Source organism: Lissotriton vulgaris, chromosome 1_1, assembly GCF_964263255.1.
Source record: "Lissotriton vulgaris chromosome 1_1, aLisVul1.2, whole genome shotgun sequence".
Classification (NCBI taxonomy): Eukaryota; Metazoa; Chordata; class Amphibia; order Caudata; family Salamandridae; genus Lissotriton; species Lissotriton vulgaris.
In genome coordinates this window covers 1,379,894,413-1,379,914,020 of record NC_141685.1, presented here as the reverse complement: position 1 = coordinate 1,379,914,020, position 19,608 = coordinate 1,379,894,413, and the positions used below count along the sequence as shown (strand labels likewise).

At 40.8% G+C, this 19,608-nt stretch overlaps 1 pseudogene; it reads left to right on the top strand.

Annotated features, from left to right (window-relative positions):
* The window catches only part of LOC147750540 (hyaluronidase PH-20-like), a 98,457-nt pseudogene that overhangs the window by 66,963 nt on the left and 11,886 nt on the right, over positions 1–19,608 (top strand).

Here is a 19,608-nt window from a genome sequence, read left to right as displayed (position 1 = left end):
TGTGGAAAGTGTTTTTTTTAGCACGTTTAGTGCTGCGTTTGCGTTATGCAAATATCACTGCATTCTTTGTCTATTAGTACCATAGCATATGCAAAAAGTTGTAGACAATTTTACATCAAAAAGTGTGGAAAAAGAGACGGAAATACTGCTTGCACATTTATCTCTAAATTGGCGGTATTGTTTTGATTGCCTGTTGTAGTAATAGCAATATTGAATTGTGGTTTAACCTTTTTCTTGATTGAGGGCATTGATAACTGCAGGGAGGAAGGTGGAAATATAAATAAAGGGATTGCAAATTCGACCATGAGGGCTGCCCTAGAAATGGGGAACTAACGAAGAAATCAGTAATTTGATTACAAATCTTTACTAGTATTTTACTCTTAGATAATCTCTGCTTTAAGCAGGCAGTATCTCTAAATGAGTATTAATGGGTAGAAAGAAATTGGGATGAATAGCATTGAAGGGTAGTGAGAGTTTTTTAGGGTCCAAGGAAGGTACTGTTAAGGGTTAGTAATGGGTTTGTAGTGTTCAAGGAAGAGCAGTGTTGAGTTTCTAGGGTTCAGGGAGGGGGTAACATTAAAGGATAGGGTGTGGCAGGGTTCATAGGAGGGTAGGGCTAAGAAGCTGGTAGGGCGCAGGGATGAACATAGTTATGTTTAGCCAGGGTAGGGTAGTATACAGGAAAAGTAAAACATATTGCATGGTTCAGAGATAGGTAGAAATAAGAGTTAATGAGTTGTTAGGGATTAATGAAGAGTAACATTAAGTGGTAGTAAGGGCTATAAGTATGTCAATGTGTCGTAAGGGTTATTTAGGGTTCAGGCATGTGTTGTATTAAGGGGTAGCATGGTTTTCTGGTTTTGGGAAGGTTCGCTGTAAGGGTTAGTACTTTGAGATAGTAAAGATTCTGAGGGTTCACTGAAGGGTAGCATTGAGGAGTACTAAGGGTTTTCGTTAGGGTTCAGGAACAAGAGCGTTAAGTAGTGGTAAGGATTTTTTAGAGTATAAGGAAGGGTACCATTAAGGGTAGTAAGGTGGTTTAGGGGTAAAAGAAGGGTAGCACTAAGAAATGGTCAGGGAAAAGTAGTATTAATGGGTAGTAACACACTGTATGGTTCATGAAAGGGTAGTGTTAAGCAACAGTAAGAGTTTGTATGTTTCATGGTAGGATAGCATTAATGGGTAGTGAAGATATGTTGCCATTTAGAGAAGGATGTAATGTTTTCCTGTACAGAGAAGGGTAACATTAAGGGATAAGGCAGGATTCTGATGGTTCAGGGAATGGAGTAGAAAGTGTTTTTAGGGTTCAGGAATGAGTAGCAGTAAGGGGGCATAACAGGTTTTTAGGATCCAGGCAAAAGTGGCAAAATAGATTAGTAAGGATTTTTTAGGGTTCATGGAAGCGTAGCGTTAAGTTGCAGCAGGGAGTTGGTAGGGTTCAGGGACGGATAGTGTTAAGCAGTATTAGTATTTTTATGTTTCACAGGAGCATAGTGTTAATGGGTAGTAAGTGGGTTTTTGGGTTCAGGGGATGTAGCATTAAATGGTAGTGAGGCGGATAAGGTTTCAGACCAGGGTAGCATTAATGCACAGTAAGAAGTTTTTAGGATTTGAAATAAATAGATATAGAAATGCATTTAAGAGATAAATAAAATATTTAATAATTAAATTAACTTTTGGAAACTGAGTAGTTAAAAAAATTATTTCTAGGCAATATATCTAAAAACTAGGAATTAGACAGAAAAAACACCATTCTCTTAAGGAGTGCTGTAATATTTGAAATTACTTATGTTTATTATTTTACTGTTGTGTCCATCATTATAGAGATGCTACTTACTTTTAAAGCTGCACCATGGTAATAGAACCTGGTTTAGAGCTGCATCTGCAGTTGAGTGGTCAGTTGCACCTGCCATCTCCTGCTGGATGGATGGGATCACTTTACTGGAATAAACTTATCTGCAATCTTTCTACTTGGAGCCTTTCTCATCTTTATTTAGTACTAAATTTGACAAGTGCCCTGCTAAGGTATCTCTGAAGATGATGAAAAGGGAAGGTGGTAGCTGGGACTGCAATGCAGCAAAACTTTCCTCCTGACTACCCTCCTCCCATTCATGCTGCTGCCAGAGAAGAGCAAACACCAAAAGTATCTAATTGTCTAGGAGACATGTGCCATTGCAGTGGCATGGACTTGATCAAATGGTCAAGCTCTGTTGTAACAAAATAGCTAGACTTAATAAACAGCTCTGAAATGATTGCAGCTCTTGGTGTAAGCATTTTTTCTGTGGAAGCTCATTACTTTTGCCCAATCAAAACTTGTACTCAGTTACATCAACACATGGAGGGAGCCATAGCCCCTCTATATAGTACTCCTGAAAACTCTTTTTTAGCTTGGTCACATAAGGTCTGGCAAAAGCTGTGCAGTCAACTCAGACCTAAAAAAAATGAAGGACAGAAAATAGAAAATCCAAAACAAAAGTGTAGTATGAAAAGAAAAAGAACTCTGACCTCCTATTGATTGTGCCATAGGATATGTATGGGCTTCACTTTTTCAGGATACTTGTCTACCATGTTAGAGGCCAAACACTTATCCAAGTGTAAACACCTTGTTTTGGATTTATCTTCAGCTAGCAGTAAGTCTAAACTCCTCCTTTCCTCTGATGGACACTTTAGGGGATTTTATTGGGGAGAAGGATACGTTGGAAGTACACTGGATGATTGAGGTGGCTGTAGCCATGACTGTGGAGACTGAGAGATGCAAAAGGAAGAACCAGGTAAAGGGGCACTCTCCAACCCCTGTTGAGCAGGGCTTTCAGGTGAATCTAGGTATGTTGTGAGCAGGCCTGGAGCATCTATGTGAACTGGGGTTTCTCACGACAGACATAAAGCAGGATTCTTCTCAAGCCCTGATTGCACAATGTGTAAGACTTTCAGGTTTGGCCCTTCCTTTTAATAAGATCAGGGTTTTAATTCTTTGTGGATGTGGAGGGATCAGAATCATCTCCCCCGTCCAAAGTTCATGTTCATTCCTCAAATATTCCTTTAATTATAGCAACTTTAAGTGAGCAAATATCTATTAACTTTGAGTGCTAAACCCAGAAAAATGGGTTGCATTTTGCTTTAAAAAGGAAAAGCAGGAAAAAACAGGACACTGAAACCAAGAATCTCTCAACTTATAAAGCTAGCTGTCAAAAGTTTTAAATCCCTGGCAGAGGCCATGCAGGAGGGTGAGAAATGCTTAGCCTTGCTAGTAATGATGAAGCATCTGGCCAAATTCTTATCAGACATTTCCTCTGATAGGATGGGAGCTTCTAATTTGGTTCTAACAGAAATGAACATGTGAATGAGTTCTCATGAAAGGAATCTTCAGTAAGGCAGTCTTCAATGGACTTCCTGCCTTCTAGTCTCCAAGCTTTTTGGAGAGCAACATGAATGGATGGGTATAGAGACAAAATATCGACTCCAAAATATCGACAGGACATAATATCGAGTTTTAAATATAGACTGGACAAAATATCGACTGGACATAATATCGACTACAAAAATATCGTTTTTTAGGTAAGTGAAGTAATATCGACTGTATAAAATATAGATAGCAAAAATATCGATTTTTTAATAATAAATAATATTTTATAGTGTATTTTTATGTAATAATATGTGTGAATAGTGTGTATTAATGTTATTAAATATTTTATTACATGAATTTTGTTTTGATAATAATTGCGTAATGTAATTCTGTAGCGGGTTGTGGGTTTATAGGGGAATAGGGTGGGAAGTAATTTAATAATAATTAATTAATTAATATATGTTTGTTAATATTTTTAATTAATAATTAATTGATAATTAATTAATATTAATTAGTTAATTAATTAATATAATTTTGAATATATTTTGTATTAGTAAATAATTGTTAATTAATTAATTGTAATTAGTTAATTACATTAATTAGAGTACATTTTTTATATATAATTTTGTGTTATTTTTAAGTAATTAATTTTGATAAAATAATATTAATTATTAAAATAATTACACCTAATGTTCTAATATATTTACTTTATTGTTATTGTTAATTAATAATTAATTGGTAATTAAATAATATTGATAAATTTTGGGTAAAGGAGCATTTTTAGGGTTCAGGGTCAGTTTTCAGTTCATGGGTAAAGGAGTATTTTTAGGGTTCAGGGTCAGTTTTCAGTTCATGGGTAAAGGGGTATTTTTAGGGTTCAGGGTCAGTTTTCAGTTCATGGGTAAAGGGGTATTTTTAGGGTTCAGGGTCAGTTTTCAGGTCATGGGTAAAGGGGTATTTTTAGGGTTCAGGGTCAGTTTTCAGTTCATGGGTAAAGGGGTATTTTTAGGGTTCAGGGTCAGTTTTCAGGTCATGGGTAAAGGGGTATTTTTAGGGTTCAGGGTCAGTTTTCAGGTCATGGGTAAAGGGGTATTTTTAGGGTTCAGGGTCAGTTTTCAGGTCATGGGTAAAGGGGTATTTTTAGGGTTCAGGGTCAGTTTTGGGTTTTTGGGTAAAGGGGTATTTTTAGGGTTCAGGGTCAGTTTTGGGTTTTTGGGTAAAGGGGTATTTTTAGGGTTCAGGGTCAACAAATAAGATTTTAAAAAATTATTTTTATTATTTTCATTTATTATTTTATTATTATAATTTAATTTAAGTCGTTTTAAGTATATTTTAGTAAGTAAAATTTAATATTAATTTAATTTAACACTGTTTTTAATAAAGTCGATATTTTTTACATCTATATTTTTGTTAACGATATTTTGTACTCGATATTTTTGTACTTACCTGTTTGTAGATACAAACTCGATATTTTGACTGTCGATATTTTGTCCACAATATTTTGGCAAGTCGATATTTTGTCAGTCGATATTATTTCAGTGATCCGAATGGATGGTTACCACATCCTTTAAGAAGCATGTCTTGCCACACAAGGGTAAGGGTTCTGCCGCCTGTAAAAAGGAACCTTTTTCCCAGTCGATAAAGATTCATCTAATTCCTCTTGCCAAAAGCATTTAAATCCAGGGAAATTTGGAAAAAAGTTAACCCCTATAACCCCTCCTGTAGGTCACAAGTAAAAGTCCTTCTTGCTGTGGTTGGAGACCCAGGACTGTTGGAGGATGAAGATAAGGCTTTACATCAGTGTGGCTTCCAGCAATTCAGATCAATACATTTTGGAGATGGCAAGATCTGTTTATACTATAGACTTTGTTTCCATCTCTTCACATTGAACTCTTGTTTCCAGAGGCAAGACCAATGCAAAAGTATTGTGGAAAGGCATCTCTGCATTAATTCTGAAACAAACTGTATTTTTCCTGTAGCAACATGAAGAATCAGGATGCATTTAATCCTGTTTCTGGCAAAGGAAAAGTATCAAGTAAAACCATTAATCTATGGACTAGAATCCATAATCGACTCCATAACAGTAGACACCATTTTACTAACAGGTGATTTCAATTCAAATTTATTATATGAAAGCAAAATCGTCACCTATGAAGGACTAGATAAACAATTTTAGATAAATCATCAATGACTTAATAAACATAATACAACTGCAAGTGATAAATTAATTCATAAATCATTATGGAATCTGAACGTTGAAAATTTTTTAAGCTTCCATTGAGCTGCCAAAAGCTCAAGCTCCACATTTACTTTGGCAGAGTATATTTCACTTATTAATTATTATTTTGTACATGTGACGGAATTCCACAAATGCTTGGATTTTTAAATCACTAGCAGGCCAGAAAGTGATCATGACTCTCATCCCTTTAAACTGGGCATTGATGCAGTTTAATTTCTGCAAATACACAGAATTGGAGTCAGTGAGAAAAAATAGTGGAATTATTTGGAACTATGAATTTAACACCTGTTTAACCAAGATCTGGGAACAATACCATATACTGGAAAGGCTAAGAAACCTAGTATCCTCTTTGTTGCAGTTAAACAATGGGCTTCTAAGCTGGCAATTGCTATTAAAATATAATTTTACATTAAAATTCTTCACTGTGGCATACAAAAGGGTTGCAAAATATGACACTGGGGATTATGTTATGCTTATTGAAAAATGACCATACAGTGGAAGATGACAGCCATACTGAAGCCAAATGAAGTCTTAAAGAGTGTAAACCATAAAACATGAGTACAAAAACATAATACACCCAATAAGGATAAACATTTGAACAGACTGCTGTTTAGAGCTACAATCAGCAATCAAGTCTAATAATGAACAGATTTTGGTTGCTTATAGCACATATCCTTCAGCAATATGGTCAAAGCTTTGATGATCATATCCCTTTTGAGAACCAAGGGTGCAGGACGTTTAATAAAGAACAGTCAAGATTCTCATGCCTCAGGTCCCAATTGTTTCCAATAACTGTTAAGCAATCCGTAATCACAAATTGAAGCTATATTGTTTCCTCATTATTCGGCCATTCAATTTATTAAGGTCTGCACTCTTTGGTTAGAATATATATTGTTCAAGACCTTTATCATGATCCAGAATCATTATTGGTCCTTTTATAGGTCCTCGGAATACGTTTATAATAAAAACTTTCAATTTCACATTTATCGGGTCAGATACATCATCATCATCATCAAAGAAGTCTTTATTCGATTAATACATCATAAAAGACATACATCTCAACATACACATGGAGTATACAAATGGTATGAAACAGTATAAAAATATCTAAGACCATATTAAATCACTTGTACAGGCTTCTTTTGGACGAATATAAAAAATTACAATACGTCACATTAGATTACCACAATATCACAGACCCAATAAGGGTTGCACAAGAACAGATGAGCATAGGATAATAGGTAGACACCTAGGTCAATTTAATGAACCTGGTTCTTAAAATCCAGGCCCATCCTAAATATTTTGCTACACCCGTTACAATTAGTGGGGACAAATTTGTCTTTAATATTCTACTGGCATTAACAGCCGAGCGCGTTCCCAGACTTCTACAAACCGGACTTAACCATTTAGCTCTAGGGGCGACATACAAGGGGCAGACAAACATAAAATGGTTTAAGCTTTCGCCCTGGCCAGGGCACTTAGGACAGTGCCCGGTCCCACCAGAGCCCCACTTTTTGGTAAACTCCCTTAAAGGCAGCAAACCGCATCTAAATTGATGAAATAATTTACGGTCCAGGGGCTTGGTTATAGCATCCGAATATTTTTCAAGATTGGGAGCATCTTTAATGGCAACAAATGAACCAGTGAGATTACTAGCACTCAAACTCGAATGTCTGTTTTGAACCACCCACTCCCAATAGTGTAATTTTAGATCTTTTTTAGGGGGGAAGGTTACAGATGCGGGATTTGACCACAGTTCACCATACCCCATGGCACACAGGGTGGTTCTTAAGTCCTTAAACCAGCCTATATTAAATGAGCCTGGAAGATCTTTAACCTCCAGAAAGGCTCTTGCATATAGCTGGAGTTCCGGCGTTGTCTAAAGACAACGCCAGAATGCTAGTGGACGAAACCTGGCCTGGTCCTCCACAGGCTCACACCCAAGATCATACAGAAGCGGAATCCGTGGTGTTGACTGTGGGAGACCCGTTGCCACCCTAAGGAATTTGTTTTGGGCTGCTTTCAGGGGATTCAGATTACTAAAGCCCCATAGTTCCGCCCCATACAAAACAGAGGGAAGAACCTTTGATCCATAAATCTTAACTAATGGCGAAATTGGCCGGGTAAAGGAACCTTTATTCTCTTTAATCAAGGCTCCTCCTATCTGCATGTGCTTTAAAGCCATGAGATCAACCTGGTGGGACCAACTAAGGGTCTCACTGAATGTTACTCCCAGGTAAGTAAACAACTTAGTTTGTTCCAAGGGTGTACCCCCCATAGTAACCCTTGCTGAGATCGGGTTGTGTCCTCTTAGTACCATAAATTTTGTCTTAGACACATTCACCTCAAGCTCATGTTCGCTGCAGAATAATTCAAACCTCATCAGGGCCTGTTGGAGACCCTGTCTGGCCTTTGAGATTAGAAGAGTATCATCAGCGAACATGAGCAAGGGGATTTTCATTCCAGCTAGGGACGGGGCGTCGGTGGGGTGGTTGTCAAAGTATTTGGTGACCCTATTAATATATAAATAGAAAAGGGTAGGGGCTAGTACACACCCTTGCCTTACACCTTTAGCAACTGGGAATCTATCCGTTACCTCCCCTGGTTTGCCCCAGTGTACTTGGGCATAAGTTTGTGCGTGTAAATTCACCAGGAGGCGTACAAGGGGAGCTGGCATACCCAATTCTACTAGACAATTCCACAACCCTGCCCTTGGAACAAGATCAAATGCAGACCTTAAGTCCACGAAGGCTGCATAAAGGTTACTTTTACCTAAAAGGACCGTCTTCCAATAAAGAAGAATGAAACGAAAGGCCTGATCTAAGGTACTTACATCAGACCTAAAACCAGCTTGAAGTGGGGTTAAGATATTGAACTCATCAATCCAATCCTGAATCCTGCCAAGGACAAGGCGGGCTGAGATTTTTTGCACTGCATCTATAAGGCTTATCGGCCGGTAGTTTGAAGGAACCGACCGGTCACCTTTCTTGTATATCGGCAGGATTTCAGCCCCAGCCCAGGACTCGGGAACCCTTGCACCAGTGGCCAGGGCGTTTACTAATTGGATAAGATAGGGAACCCATAGATCCTGGTCTTGCTGGAATAGGTCAGCTGGTATACAATCAGGACCAGGTGCCTTGCCCCTTGGAATAGATTGCAGGACAAGTTTGACTTCACTACTCGTAAACTCGAGTAGATCAGCCGACACTGGACAGAAGATATCATCCTGTACTCTACTAGGGCACCTGAATTGTTCCTCGAAGTATCGTACCCACTGGTGTTGACCAACCGAAGCGGGGCTTGGACGATCTTCCTGGGATGAACCCCATTTTAATAAGTGCCAAAACTGTTGCATGTTCCGAGAACTACATGCTTCGGTTAGTGTTAACCACCGTTCCTCTTCCCAATTGGCCTTGGCTGTACGTTTTGCATCATTAAATGCCTTCCTACAGGACCTGATAAAAATATGGTTCTTAAGCTTTAACGCTTTGAACAGATCTCCATGGGTCCGATGACACTCTTAATTGAACCAATTTGTAGTTTTCGGTTTCCCCCTATTACCCCGCTTGGAGATAGACTTTATATACTATTTTTTTGATGCTGTGAAAAGACTGGTGTGAATATCAGTAATGGTTGCATTAATAACCTCCTGTGAGTCACATTTGGAAATTTCTGCCAATGAGTTAGAAACCAAGGATCTGATCACTTTGTGAGCATCAACATCAACGGAGATTTTTGGCCATCGTACCCTTCCCATATTGTTGGTGAGTACGACTTTGTCCTGAACTAAGTTAGTCATGCATTTTACTGGCCCAGAGAAACTGGAATTCCTTAGTTCTACCACCAATGGATCATGATCGCTTTTCGGGCGAGACATAACCTCCAAATCCTCTACAGCAGCCCACAGCTTAACGTCCAATAATATATAATCAATACGGCTACTGAATCTACCATTACTAAAGGTATGTCTGCCTGACCTATCTGAGCGCACTCTACCATTTAGAGCACGCAGGCCCTGATCCAGGCACAGCCCTTTAATAAATGTAGCAGCTTGTGACCATTTACTTATCGGGGCTAGCTCAAGCTGGGGAATCCCCCAAACCAGATCTTCGGCCTCAGTGAGTAAGCCGTCATCCTGACTCAGTGGTTCAAAACAAGTATTTAGATCCCCCATGACAACCTTATGTCCTACTACAGATGCACCACTTAAAAAATCATCCAAAAGGAGGAGGGTTGGAGAAACCCTACCGCCCTGGATGCCCCTGGCATATATGTTAATCAAAATAATATTCAAACCACTGGTAGATTTAATGCTAACCATTAGTATGTCGGGGCTATCAATAGAAACTTCTTCCGCTATCACACCCTCGTACTGCCGAACCCAAAGGGTCAGGCCACCCATAGCTCGTCCTCTATGACCTTTAGTAGCTGGTTTACTAAAATTCAAGTAGCCAGCAAGGAACATTGGTAAAAGTGCCCAGGTTTCTTGAAAGGACCATACATCGCCTTGCTGTATAAAATTCACCCAATCTGGAATACACATACGGGACTCAAGGCCAGCTATGTTCCAACTTCCAAGCTTAGTACCACATAGAACCGCCAAAGCTCTAGAATTATCCTTGGGGGAGGAATAAACTATATCATGTGAAGGAGGGGCTATGTTGTCATAAAAATATCTCCTATACCTCAGTCCGTCATGTGTAGGAGCATCATCACTCCTTATATCATTACTATAAGAAAGCCCTCCCTTAGAGCCAATCACCATTTCAACATTCTCTGTAATTAAATCAGCTTGTAACACCCGTACTAATACCGATTTCGTGTCCCCAGTCCCGCTCTGGAAATCAGAACTCCCATTATCGCTTTGCGATGACTGATCCTTTGGAACTTCAACATAACATAGTGCATTTACTGGGGTAGCAGCGATACCCGTACAATCTATATTAGTCTCTAGAACCAAAAGTTAGGGTAGCCGGTCAATCATTATAATCCAACCCCGAGAGGGGTTCATAAAGATTACGCAGCGGGATGTTCCAATACTCGTTGGGTTGGGTGTAGTTACCTAGATTGTTTGAGTTTAGATGTAAACTGTGGGGCTGGCGACTATGTGGAAAATTTGATGTAATGGGAGGACCAAAGAAACGAGGATTAGAGTTAGCCCAGTTCGGAGTGTGGGTGATACTATTATAGCTGGATTGGGCTTGAGGTCTAAACAAGGCCTCAGGGTTTGTAGGTGGACCTTTGAAACAAGGAGTGAAGTTGGCCCATTTCAGAAAATGAGGGTCTTTTTTAGAACGGGGATGGGCATGGGATCTACGCAAGGTCTCAGGGTAAAAGTAACTGAGATTCCGTGTGGAGATACCTCCCTCATTGTTTCCCAAATACCAATCGCTGATGTGAGAAACAACTCTGTGATCCTTAAAATTAATGATCACAATGTCACCCTCTATATCCTTTGGACGAAGACCCACCCACTTACATCTTCTAACTGAGATGATGTCCCCATTTAGGTGGGCAGGAAGTGGTCTATTGGTTTTCAGCCAAAAGATAACTTTATTTTTCAGGTTTGCATTGTTTTCCAAGTTCCCATTTGAGATCGGAGGCACACCCGTCAAAATGATAACAAAATTTGCCAAGTCTGGAGGGAGGTCTACTGTGGTCCTACGATTTAATGGGAGTCTATGGGTGGTGTTGTTAGGTTTTTCAGCCCCGAAATTTGCAGATGGCTTTTTTCCCAGTGGGATTGGCTTATTTGAAGCCAACATGGGCATTTCTTTAACAAGATTTGAGGAGCAGGAAGGTTTAGATAGCATTTGGGGAGCTTTAGAGTTAGTGTTACAAATGATGTTACCAGTGTTTGTGTGGGGATTACTAGGAGCAGCAGTGTTAGCACTAGGCTGTGAAAGAGGAATAAGCTGAGCATTAGGAGTCGTTGAATGGGGTGTAACAGCTGTTGCCAAAAAGCGATCCATTTTATCCCCCAGGATCCTAACTCTCTCCAAAAGAGGGAGCATATATGATTTTAGGAGTTTCTCGAAAATTTCGATGCACTCTTTATTGAACCCAGAAATGCTATCTTGGGGAAGGGGTGGTAGGTGAGGAATACCTAAAGGGGCCTCAGTCACAGGGGGAACCGTAAGATTGGTAGTAGGATTTGCTATAGAAGGAGAGGAAACCTGATGACTGGTGCCTTTTCTTTTAACACCACCCTTTTTCCTTTTTTTCCTTGGTGGGGAACACACAGCCCTTTGAGGGTTCATATGCTTAGTTCCAGTCTCACAGTTAGTATGTGACAAGGTATTCTCGCATGGAACAACACTGTCTAAAGAGCGATTGGTAAGGGTTGAATGCAGGTTAGGGGCTATAATCGGGGCAACAGGGGTGTTAATGTCAATAAGACTGATAGAGGCGATTGGGGGGCTATTTATATTACCCTCACTATTGTTTACAGAATGAGTGGGGGAAGTATTGGGGACCCGAAAAATACTAGGAATTTGGTCAGTGCTAAATATATCAGCCTCTCCGGCCGTCCTCCCGGTACTGCCCGTTTCTTGTGTATTATTTAAATCAAGTTGGGTAGACAAGGTTTTTTTTTTTAGACGTTCTATAGAGCGACGACACTCGGCGCGTTTCTCCGCTAGTAGGAGTTCTTTGTCTATCTCCTTATTTGCCTTCTCGAAATATTTATCGAGAGGCCCAAGGAACAAAACTCCAACACAAGGTGGTAATGAGCTAGACATATCAATGGCTGGTCGAAGTAAATAGTGTACCTCGAGACTTACTACACCAATGTGACAATACAGCAATAAGTATAAAACACGGAGTGTATGTTAGAGACCGGGCCCAGCCCAGCCACCTTCAGCCACAGACGGTCCCGCCCTTGTCTTGGGCTTCTCCCAGTCGTTCCCGCGCAGCGGGACTTCTAGGCTATATTTATGTGGTCAATGTGAGAGGGGAGGAGCATGCAGGGAGAGTGGCCCAGGTGCTGGCAATTGGGTCAGGCGGGTGCTCCTGGGACTTGGAGTCCTGCGCCCTCAACTCGCTCGCAGCCCTGCACAAACAATCACCCACAGTCACAGCCAGAGTCAAAGGGCAATAAAGTCAGCGGCCAGGCTTCGCTGATGACAATCAAGGTCCCCCACGAAGCGGGACCCGCAAAGCGGGTTCCGTGAGCTGTAGCGTTCAGTCAGGAAGAGTTAACAGCAACACTGGATCCCAGCATCAGCACAAGGGTTTTTACGAAGCGTCCCCGGGTCAGATACAAAGTTTCTTTCTGCTGGGTCTAGTTGTATGGAAACATCAGCTTCCAATAAGTTGCTTCTATTTTCCATTGAATTAGAATAACTATGCAGCAATGTAGAGGAGGTTTGAATAATGCAACAGTCTTGAAATGCAGCTGATGGCAGAGGAGTATTTACAGGGATATTTGCAGCCATTTTCAAGGAATCATTATGAAATGTTCTTATTATGGTACAACTCATAAGAATTTGATCTGAAATACCTCCTTCTTTGGGTACAACTTGACTCTTTAATAATTGGGCACTTATTGTATAAAGCAGTAGTGTATGAAGTCAATAAGATCATTTATTCCCTAGTAATACCTGCTTCAGAATCAGTAAAGACTGTAACCGATTTTGTTGATTGTTCAGCTAAGTTTGGGAAGCAATAATTTAAGTTGTTTTTACATCTTTCAGTATGCATATTTGTTCTATGAGTATAGCAGTTTATTTTTTCTGAGATTCCGGCATTATTGTCTGGTTATAGCTGATAGTGGCCATTGTATCTACGACATGAAAATATAGGAGTATATTATCATCACCCACTTCCAGTGGCTTGAATAGATTTCAGAGGCAGGTTTGCTGTTACAAGCATGAATGCTCACACTGTGGGGGAGACATCCTTTCACGCAATGTTTTGCAGTATCAAAATTTGAAAAGCAAGGAAAAATGCAGAAGTGTACAGGTAAGCAATTTCAATATACACAAAAAGGCTCATAGGCCGATTATATTTGAGCTATTATCAGCCTGGCTAACGGATTAACAAGCTAGGTAGGCAGCATACACATTATTTTGGGGTTACAAATAGACTTTGGAGATGGCTATCATGGGCCTAGGCAAAGAAGATGGGCATATAATTTGAAATCAGCAAAGCAGTTGCTAGATATAGTACAACAACAACTAAATTGAGATTTAAAGGCACACAGGATTGATTTACAGTGCACATTAAAAAATGTAATAGTTTCCCCTTTAGGTGTAGTGCAGAAGAAAGCATCAGGTGAATATAGATTGATACACCATTCATCATGGCCAGAGGGGCATTCTGTAAATGATTTTATTTCTCGAGCAGATCCCCTTGTGCATCAGTGGATGATGCTTTGAAACTGCTAAAAACAGCAGGAAAAGCAGCGTAACTTGCTAAGAGTGATTTACAATCCATATTTCGGCGATTATCGTACATCCTTCTGATTTTGAATTGATTGGCATGCGGTTTGGCATTTTTGTAGGTAGACAAAGTCCTTTAAATGGGATGTTCAGTCTCATGTGCTTTATTTGAGACATTTAACACTTTCTTGCAATGGTTTTACATGGAAGAAAAAGTGGTTGAAAACTGTTATGTCAATATTTATATGACTTTATGTTTATTGGAGAAAAGAATACAGGCAGGTTCCTTTAAATCTTTACAGAATTTTGAATACATGGCAAAATAACTTGGTCTACCAAAGGCGCCAGAAAAAAGGAGGGGCCAAATACAAGAATCACACTTCTAGGCATTGAAATAGATACTACAGAAATGATAGCTTTGCCTCCAGTGGCAAATGTTCTGGAGTTAAGTTCATTTTTGTTTTTGGTAATTGGTGGGAAACAATTCTTAGGCCACTTATATTTTGCATGTACAGTACTCAGAGTTGGAAGAATCTTTTGCACACGCTTAGACATGTCTATGTCTGGACCATATTTACCTCACCACAGGATACACATTTCCAGAGCTATTAGAGAAGACCTGGCTAATTGGCTAAGGTTTTTGAGGATTTCAATACTGTTTCATGGATGAAGACGTTATGGCGATTCAGATCTACTCTGATACCTCAGGTTCTGAAGCTTTAGTATATTCTGGGAAGGTCATTAGTATGTAGAATGCTGGCCACATCACTGGTGGACAGAAGGTCATAGTATATCCTTTTTAAAGTTATTTCCTTTGGTTGTGGTTTTGTATGTGGGGGTGAAGAATTTTGTAATAGGTCAGTTATGTTCCCGCAGAATGTTTGAGCCCTAGGAGGATCGAGGATAGTCAAGCTTGTAGAAAAGGCTTCAGTCCCATCCACAAGAAGTTACCAGGAAGCATGGAGAGAATTCTTAAGTAATGGTACCAATAAGTCTTGCAATGGAAATATAGGGGTCCATTAGGATGGCGGGCCGACTTTGCCCGCCCGCCATCCCCGTGCAAAACGGGACCGCCCAGCATCAGAGCGGCAGTCGCGCCTTGGCCATTAGGAGGCACCTGCCACACTGGCGGGTGCATCCTGTACTGTATTTTTACCATTGGGGCGGGCGGTGCTGATAGTGCCACCCGCCGCAATGATAAAAATGCACGTCGTGCATTTCAAAGCACAACATGACAGGCACCACACGATGCCTGCCATGTTGCACTTTGAAATGCGGGGGTACTATAGGTACCCCCCATGTGCACCCCCACCCCCCCGGAGTCTCAGAGGGCCCACAACGGACCCCCGCAGGAAGTCTCCGCCTGCCTTTCCGTGGCAGCATTGCACTCACCAAAGCCCATAATAATATGGCTGGCGGTGTCTAATAGACACCGCCACCATATTAAACATTTTCCGCTCTGGCCGCAAGGCGACCAGGGCGGAAAAGCGGCGAGTGGTCTTTCCGTCCACCGCGGTCCCCCCGACATACTAATATGGTGGGGGAAAAATGGGTGGCGGGCGGCTAAGGATGGCGGGTGGATTGCCATCGCCCGCATGGCGGTAGCGATCCGCCCAACATCCTAATGGGCCCCATAGTGTCACAAGAGGAGAAATGATCGTAGTTTGTGTGCTGCATTTGATACAGAAAGGCTTTTTATACATCACTATTTCAGGAAAATTAGCAGATATTTCCTTTTATGGATAGCTATGGTGGGGAAATTATCCAGTTCAAGGTGTGTTAGTTGGGAAAGTTATAAAAGTGTTCAGTAAGAAACAACAGAATAAAAAAACTGTTTAGGGAACCAGTGACGTTTAATCTGTTGCAGCAGCAGTTATTGCAGTTACCTTTTTGTTGTTATGATGAGTTTGAAACATTATTATTTAGGCATGCATGTTGGGCCCGATTCACACAAGCAATCTGAGATAAAATCATAACTTTATGCATTTCGGTATTTACAAAGGGCACTTAGGAGTAGTAAAGATAGGATTTTGTCTTAAACTTAAGTTTAACTGAGACAAAATCCTAACTTTCCTACTCCTAAATCCCCTCTGTGAATACTGAAAGTTGTAAAGTTAGGATTTTGTCTCAGATTACTTTTGCGAATCGGACTCATTGCTGTTATTTTTAAGGGATTTAAAGAGCATAAGAGTTACTAAGTTTACAAGGGCAGGTAGGTATGCAAAGAGAAGAGAAATTTTTCGAGCAAGAGAGAATGCGTATTCTAAAACAAATCAATTGAGAAGAGGTAAGTGGGTTTTATTTAAATGAGAGTGGTGTTAAGGGTTGCTGCCCAGTGGAAGAATGGAAACATTAAAAAAAAACATTAAAGGCTCAATACAGTGAAATTTACATAATGCTGATGGTAAAAAAAAGTGACTAGTTCAAATTTCACTAGCTGTACTATGAAATACATTGATTTGATAAGGTAAAGATGCTATGCAATATAGTACACATTGTTTTTGGATTGGGCTGCCAACTAAGGCTGCAAGATTGGGTTGGTCTTGGTCAGTCATAAGAAGGATTAGCAGGCAGAAATCAAAATGTTAAGAACGATATGTGAGAAAATAATCACTTATCACCTTGAAAACATTGCTAATTCCTCTTTTCTTTAGTTTAGGGTGTGTTCATGGGCCTTTTTCCATAAAATGAGAACTTGGATAATAGGACATTCCTTCATAAAATGGCCAGTATTGTATGTAAAACAGCAAATTCATGGCCGCTCTCTTGGACTCCTGAGTTCCAGACATGAGGTGGTATGGAAGGGAAAAAGTGGGATGCCGTGGGGGAGTCTGTTACTTTTTTCAGAAGAACTCTGCTTGATTAGTGGATGTCCTGATATGTTAGTAATTCATCTGGGTGAAAATGATTTAGTACATTTATCTTGTTTAGCATTCATAACAAATGAAAGTGGACTTATCTGTCATAAAAACAACTGGGGTAGTATGTGCTTAATTTGGACTGAATTCTTACCTCAGAAGCAGTGGAGCGGAGCGAAGTGTCATGCAGCAATGGACAAAGCAAGAAGAAAGCTAAATAGGGCAATGAGGTGTTTTTTGTTCTAGTTTAGATATTATATAATATTGGCTCATGGGAATTTAACTGAAAGTGATGCAAACATTTTCATTTTAATGAGGTGCATTTACCACAGAAGGGCCAAGAATACTATTTGTTGGAACTGAAGGACTTGTTATTTAAAAGTGGGAAGACTCGATAACACTTTAGTTGGGGCAGGAAAACTGTACCGTTTTCCTGGGTGGTGTTTGGACAGATTGGACCAGGCTTTTCTACCCATTAGGGGCAGGGCAGAACCCGGGATACATGAAGAGTAAACAAAGTGACTTTAAACAACACTAGACCAGATCGCTTGGGGATGCTTGCTGTAGGGTGATCGTGAGATTCTGGTATGCAAAGAAAAGGTGGTGAGTGAAGGAAGAAGGGGGAAAGGTGGAGAGCATGGGGTTTTTACTTGAATAAATGTTGCACAATGGGGAGTTTAAGGGTGGGGGAGTGTTTAGACTTTTATTTAATAGTGAGGTTGAGATACTTAGAGTTTCTCTTGTATTCATTAAGTTTATGCTACATACCTGTCGTAAAAAAATTTGCCTTTTTTTCTAATAAAGCAGATAGAGATATGCGCTTTACTGTGCGATGACAGACAATGGCAGTAACCAAGGATGAGTTGTTTCAATGCTCCATCACTTAATTGCTCAAAAGAAACAAAAGTAAACAGAGGCTCCTGGGGGACCATTAAGTAGCCTTGAGTTTCAGAGGAGTTGCCAGCTGCACCACACAGGTTGTATTATAAAAATAAGTATTTTTAAAAAGAATTAACACAAGACCAAACAACAAAAATCCACAATACTGTACTCAAAAATAGACTTTGAATGTTATAAAATAGCTCAGTTCTCTCAAGTTGTAAATGCAACACTTTACTCTCAATGTACCTTGAATGCATAACGCAAAGAAATTAAAAGGGTCGTAGGGAAGTTGATGCGTTGGTTCCTTACATGCAGGGGAGTGGATGCGTCGGTTTCTTACTGCTGTGCAGGGGAGTTGATGCTTACTTCCTTACTGTGTGGGGAGTTGATGCATTGGTTTCTTACTGCTCCCCGGTGCGATGCACAAGATGGCACCTCAATGTGATACTCTTCTCCGGTGCAATGCGACAAAATGGCATCTTGGTTGCGATGCAACAACATTGTTGTGATGCGTACATTCCTGATGGCCGTGTGGCGACTTGGATGATCTTTGGAGCCGCTACAGGCCCTGCGAGGAGCCTCTCTAGTGATGCGACGATGACCTCTGTTGCAGTGTCCCGCTTCTCCGGCAATGCGCCACGCTTTGGCGAAGACAATGATGACATTGGTGCGATGCGTGCATTCCCGACGGCCGTGTGGCGACTTGGATGATCTTTGGAGCCGCTACAGGCCCTGCGACGAGCCTCTCCAGTGATGTGAAGATGACCTCTGTGGCAGTGTCCCGCTTCTCCGCTACAGGCCCTGCGACGAGCCTCTCCAGTGATGTGAAGATGACCTCTGTGGCAGTGTCCCGCTTCTCCGGTGATGCGCCACGCTTTGGCGATACAATGATGACAGCGGCTGTGGCGGCAACACGCTTCTCGTTGTGGCGTTGCGCTTCCAGCTCCCAGCAACATTGCAGTCTCTCAGAAGGCTCAGCACAACAGCAGGCACCTCAATTCACAGCAAGGGAGCTCAGGGGGGAGCTGGTTGGTGAAGTCTTGTATCCCTGAGACTTCAGGAAGGAGGCAAGATCTAGTTCAAGCCCTTGGAGATTCTTCTTCAATTTAATAGAAAGCACACTCAGTCCTTTTTTCTTTTCTTTGGCAAATGAAACAACCACTGCAGGCCAAACTTCAAACACACAGCACAGTGGTATTCCCCTCCTATTGCTTCCTGGTCCTTCTCCTCAGCAAATATTTGTCTTGAATCCCAGAACTGATCTAAAGTTCAGGGGTCTGGGTCCTCTCTTTTATACACCAAAATCCTTTGTCTCTGAAGGCAGAGAGTGTCAGTACCTAACCCAAACCAGTTCTGGCAGTCCTGTAGCATTTTGGTTACAGAATTTCTTCTTTTCCTTTGACAGTGTTGGCCAGGCACATCAGACACACCACAGTAGGTAGAGCCAGCATTGTGATGGAAGGCACATCCAAGTGCAACTCCTCCCTCCCATCTGCATGCAGATCCCTCTATTCAGCACTGTGCTGACTCCCCCTGTCTCATGGAATCCCCAGGCCCCTGTCACTCAAACTTCAGACAAGAAATACACAACCTAGCAGAGGCAGGCTTGGATAGTTAGGCAAGAAAATACCTACTTTCTAAAAGTGGTATTTTCAAACACAGAATGTTAAAACCAACTTCGCTAAAAGATGTATTTTATCATTCTGAGTTCAGGCAAATTAAACTCAAATTTCTACCTGGTTCCCTGCGTTAGTTAGGATTATAAGATGTAGTAATCAAACTGCTGAATCTGGCCTATGGGGAACAGGTAACCTTGCAATAGTGAAAAACGAAATTGCCTGTAATTCACTATTAGGACATGCCACACACATCAGGGCATGTCATACCTTTTACCTACAATACACT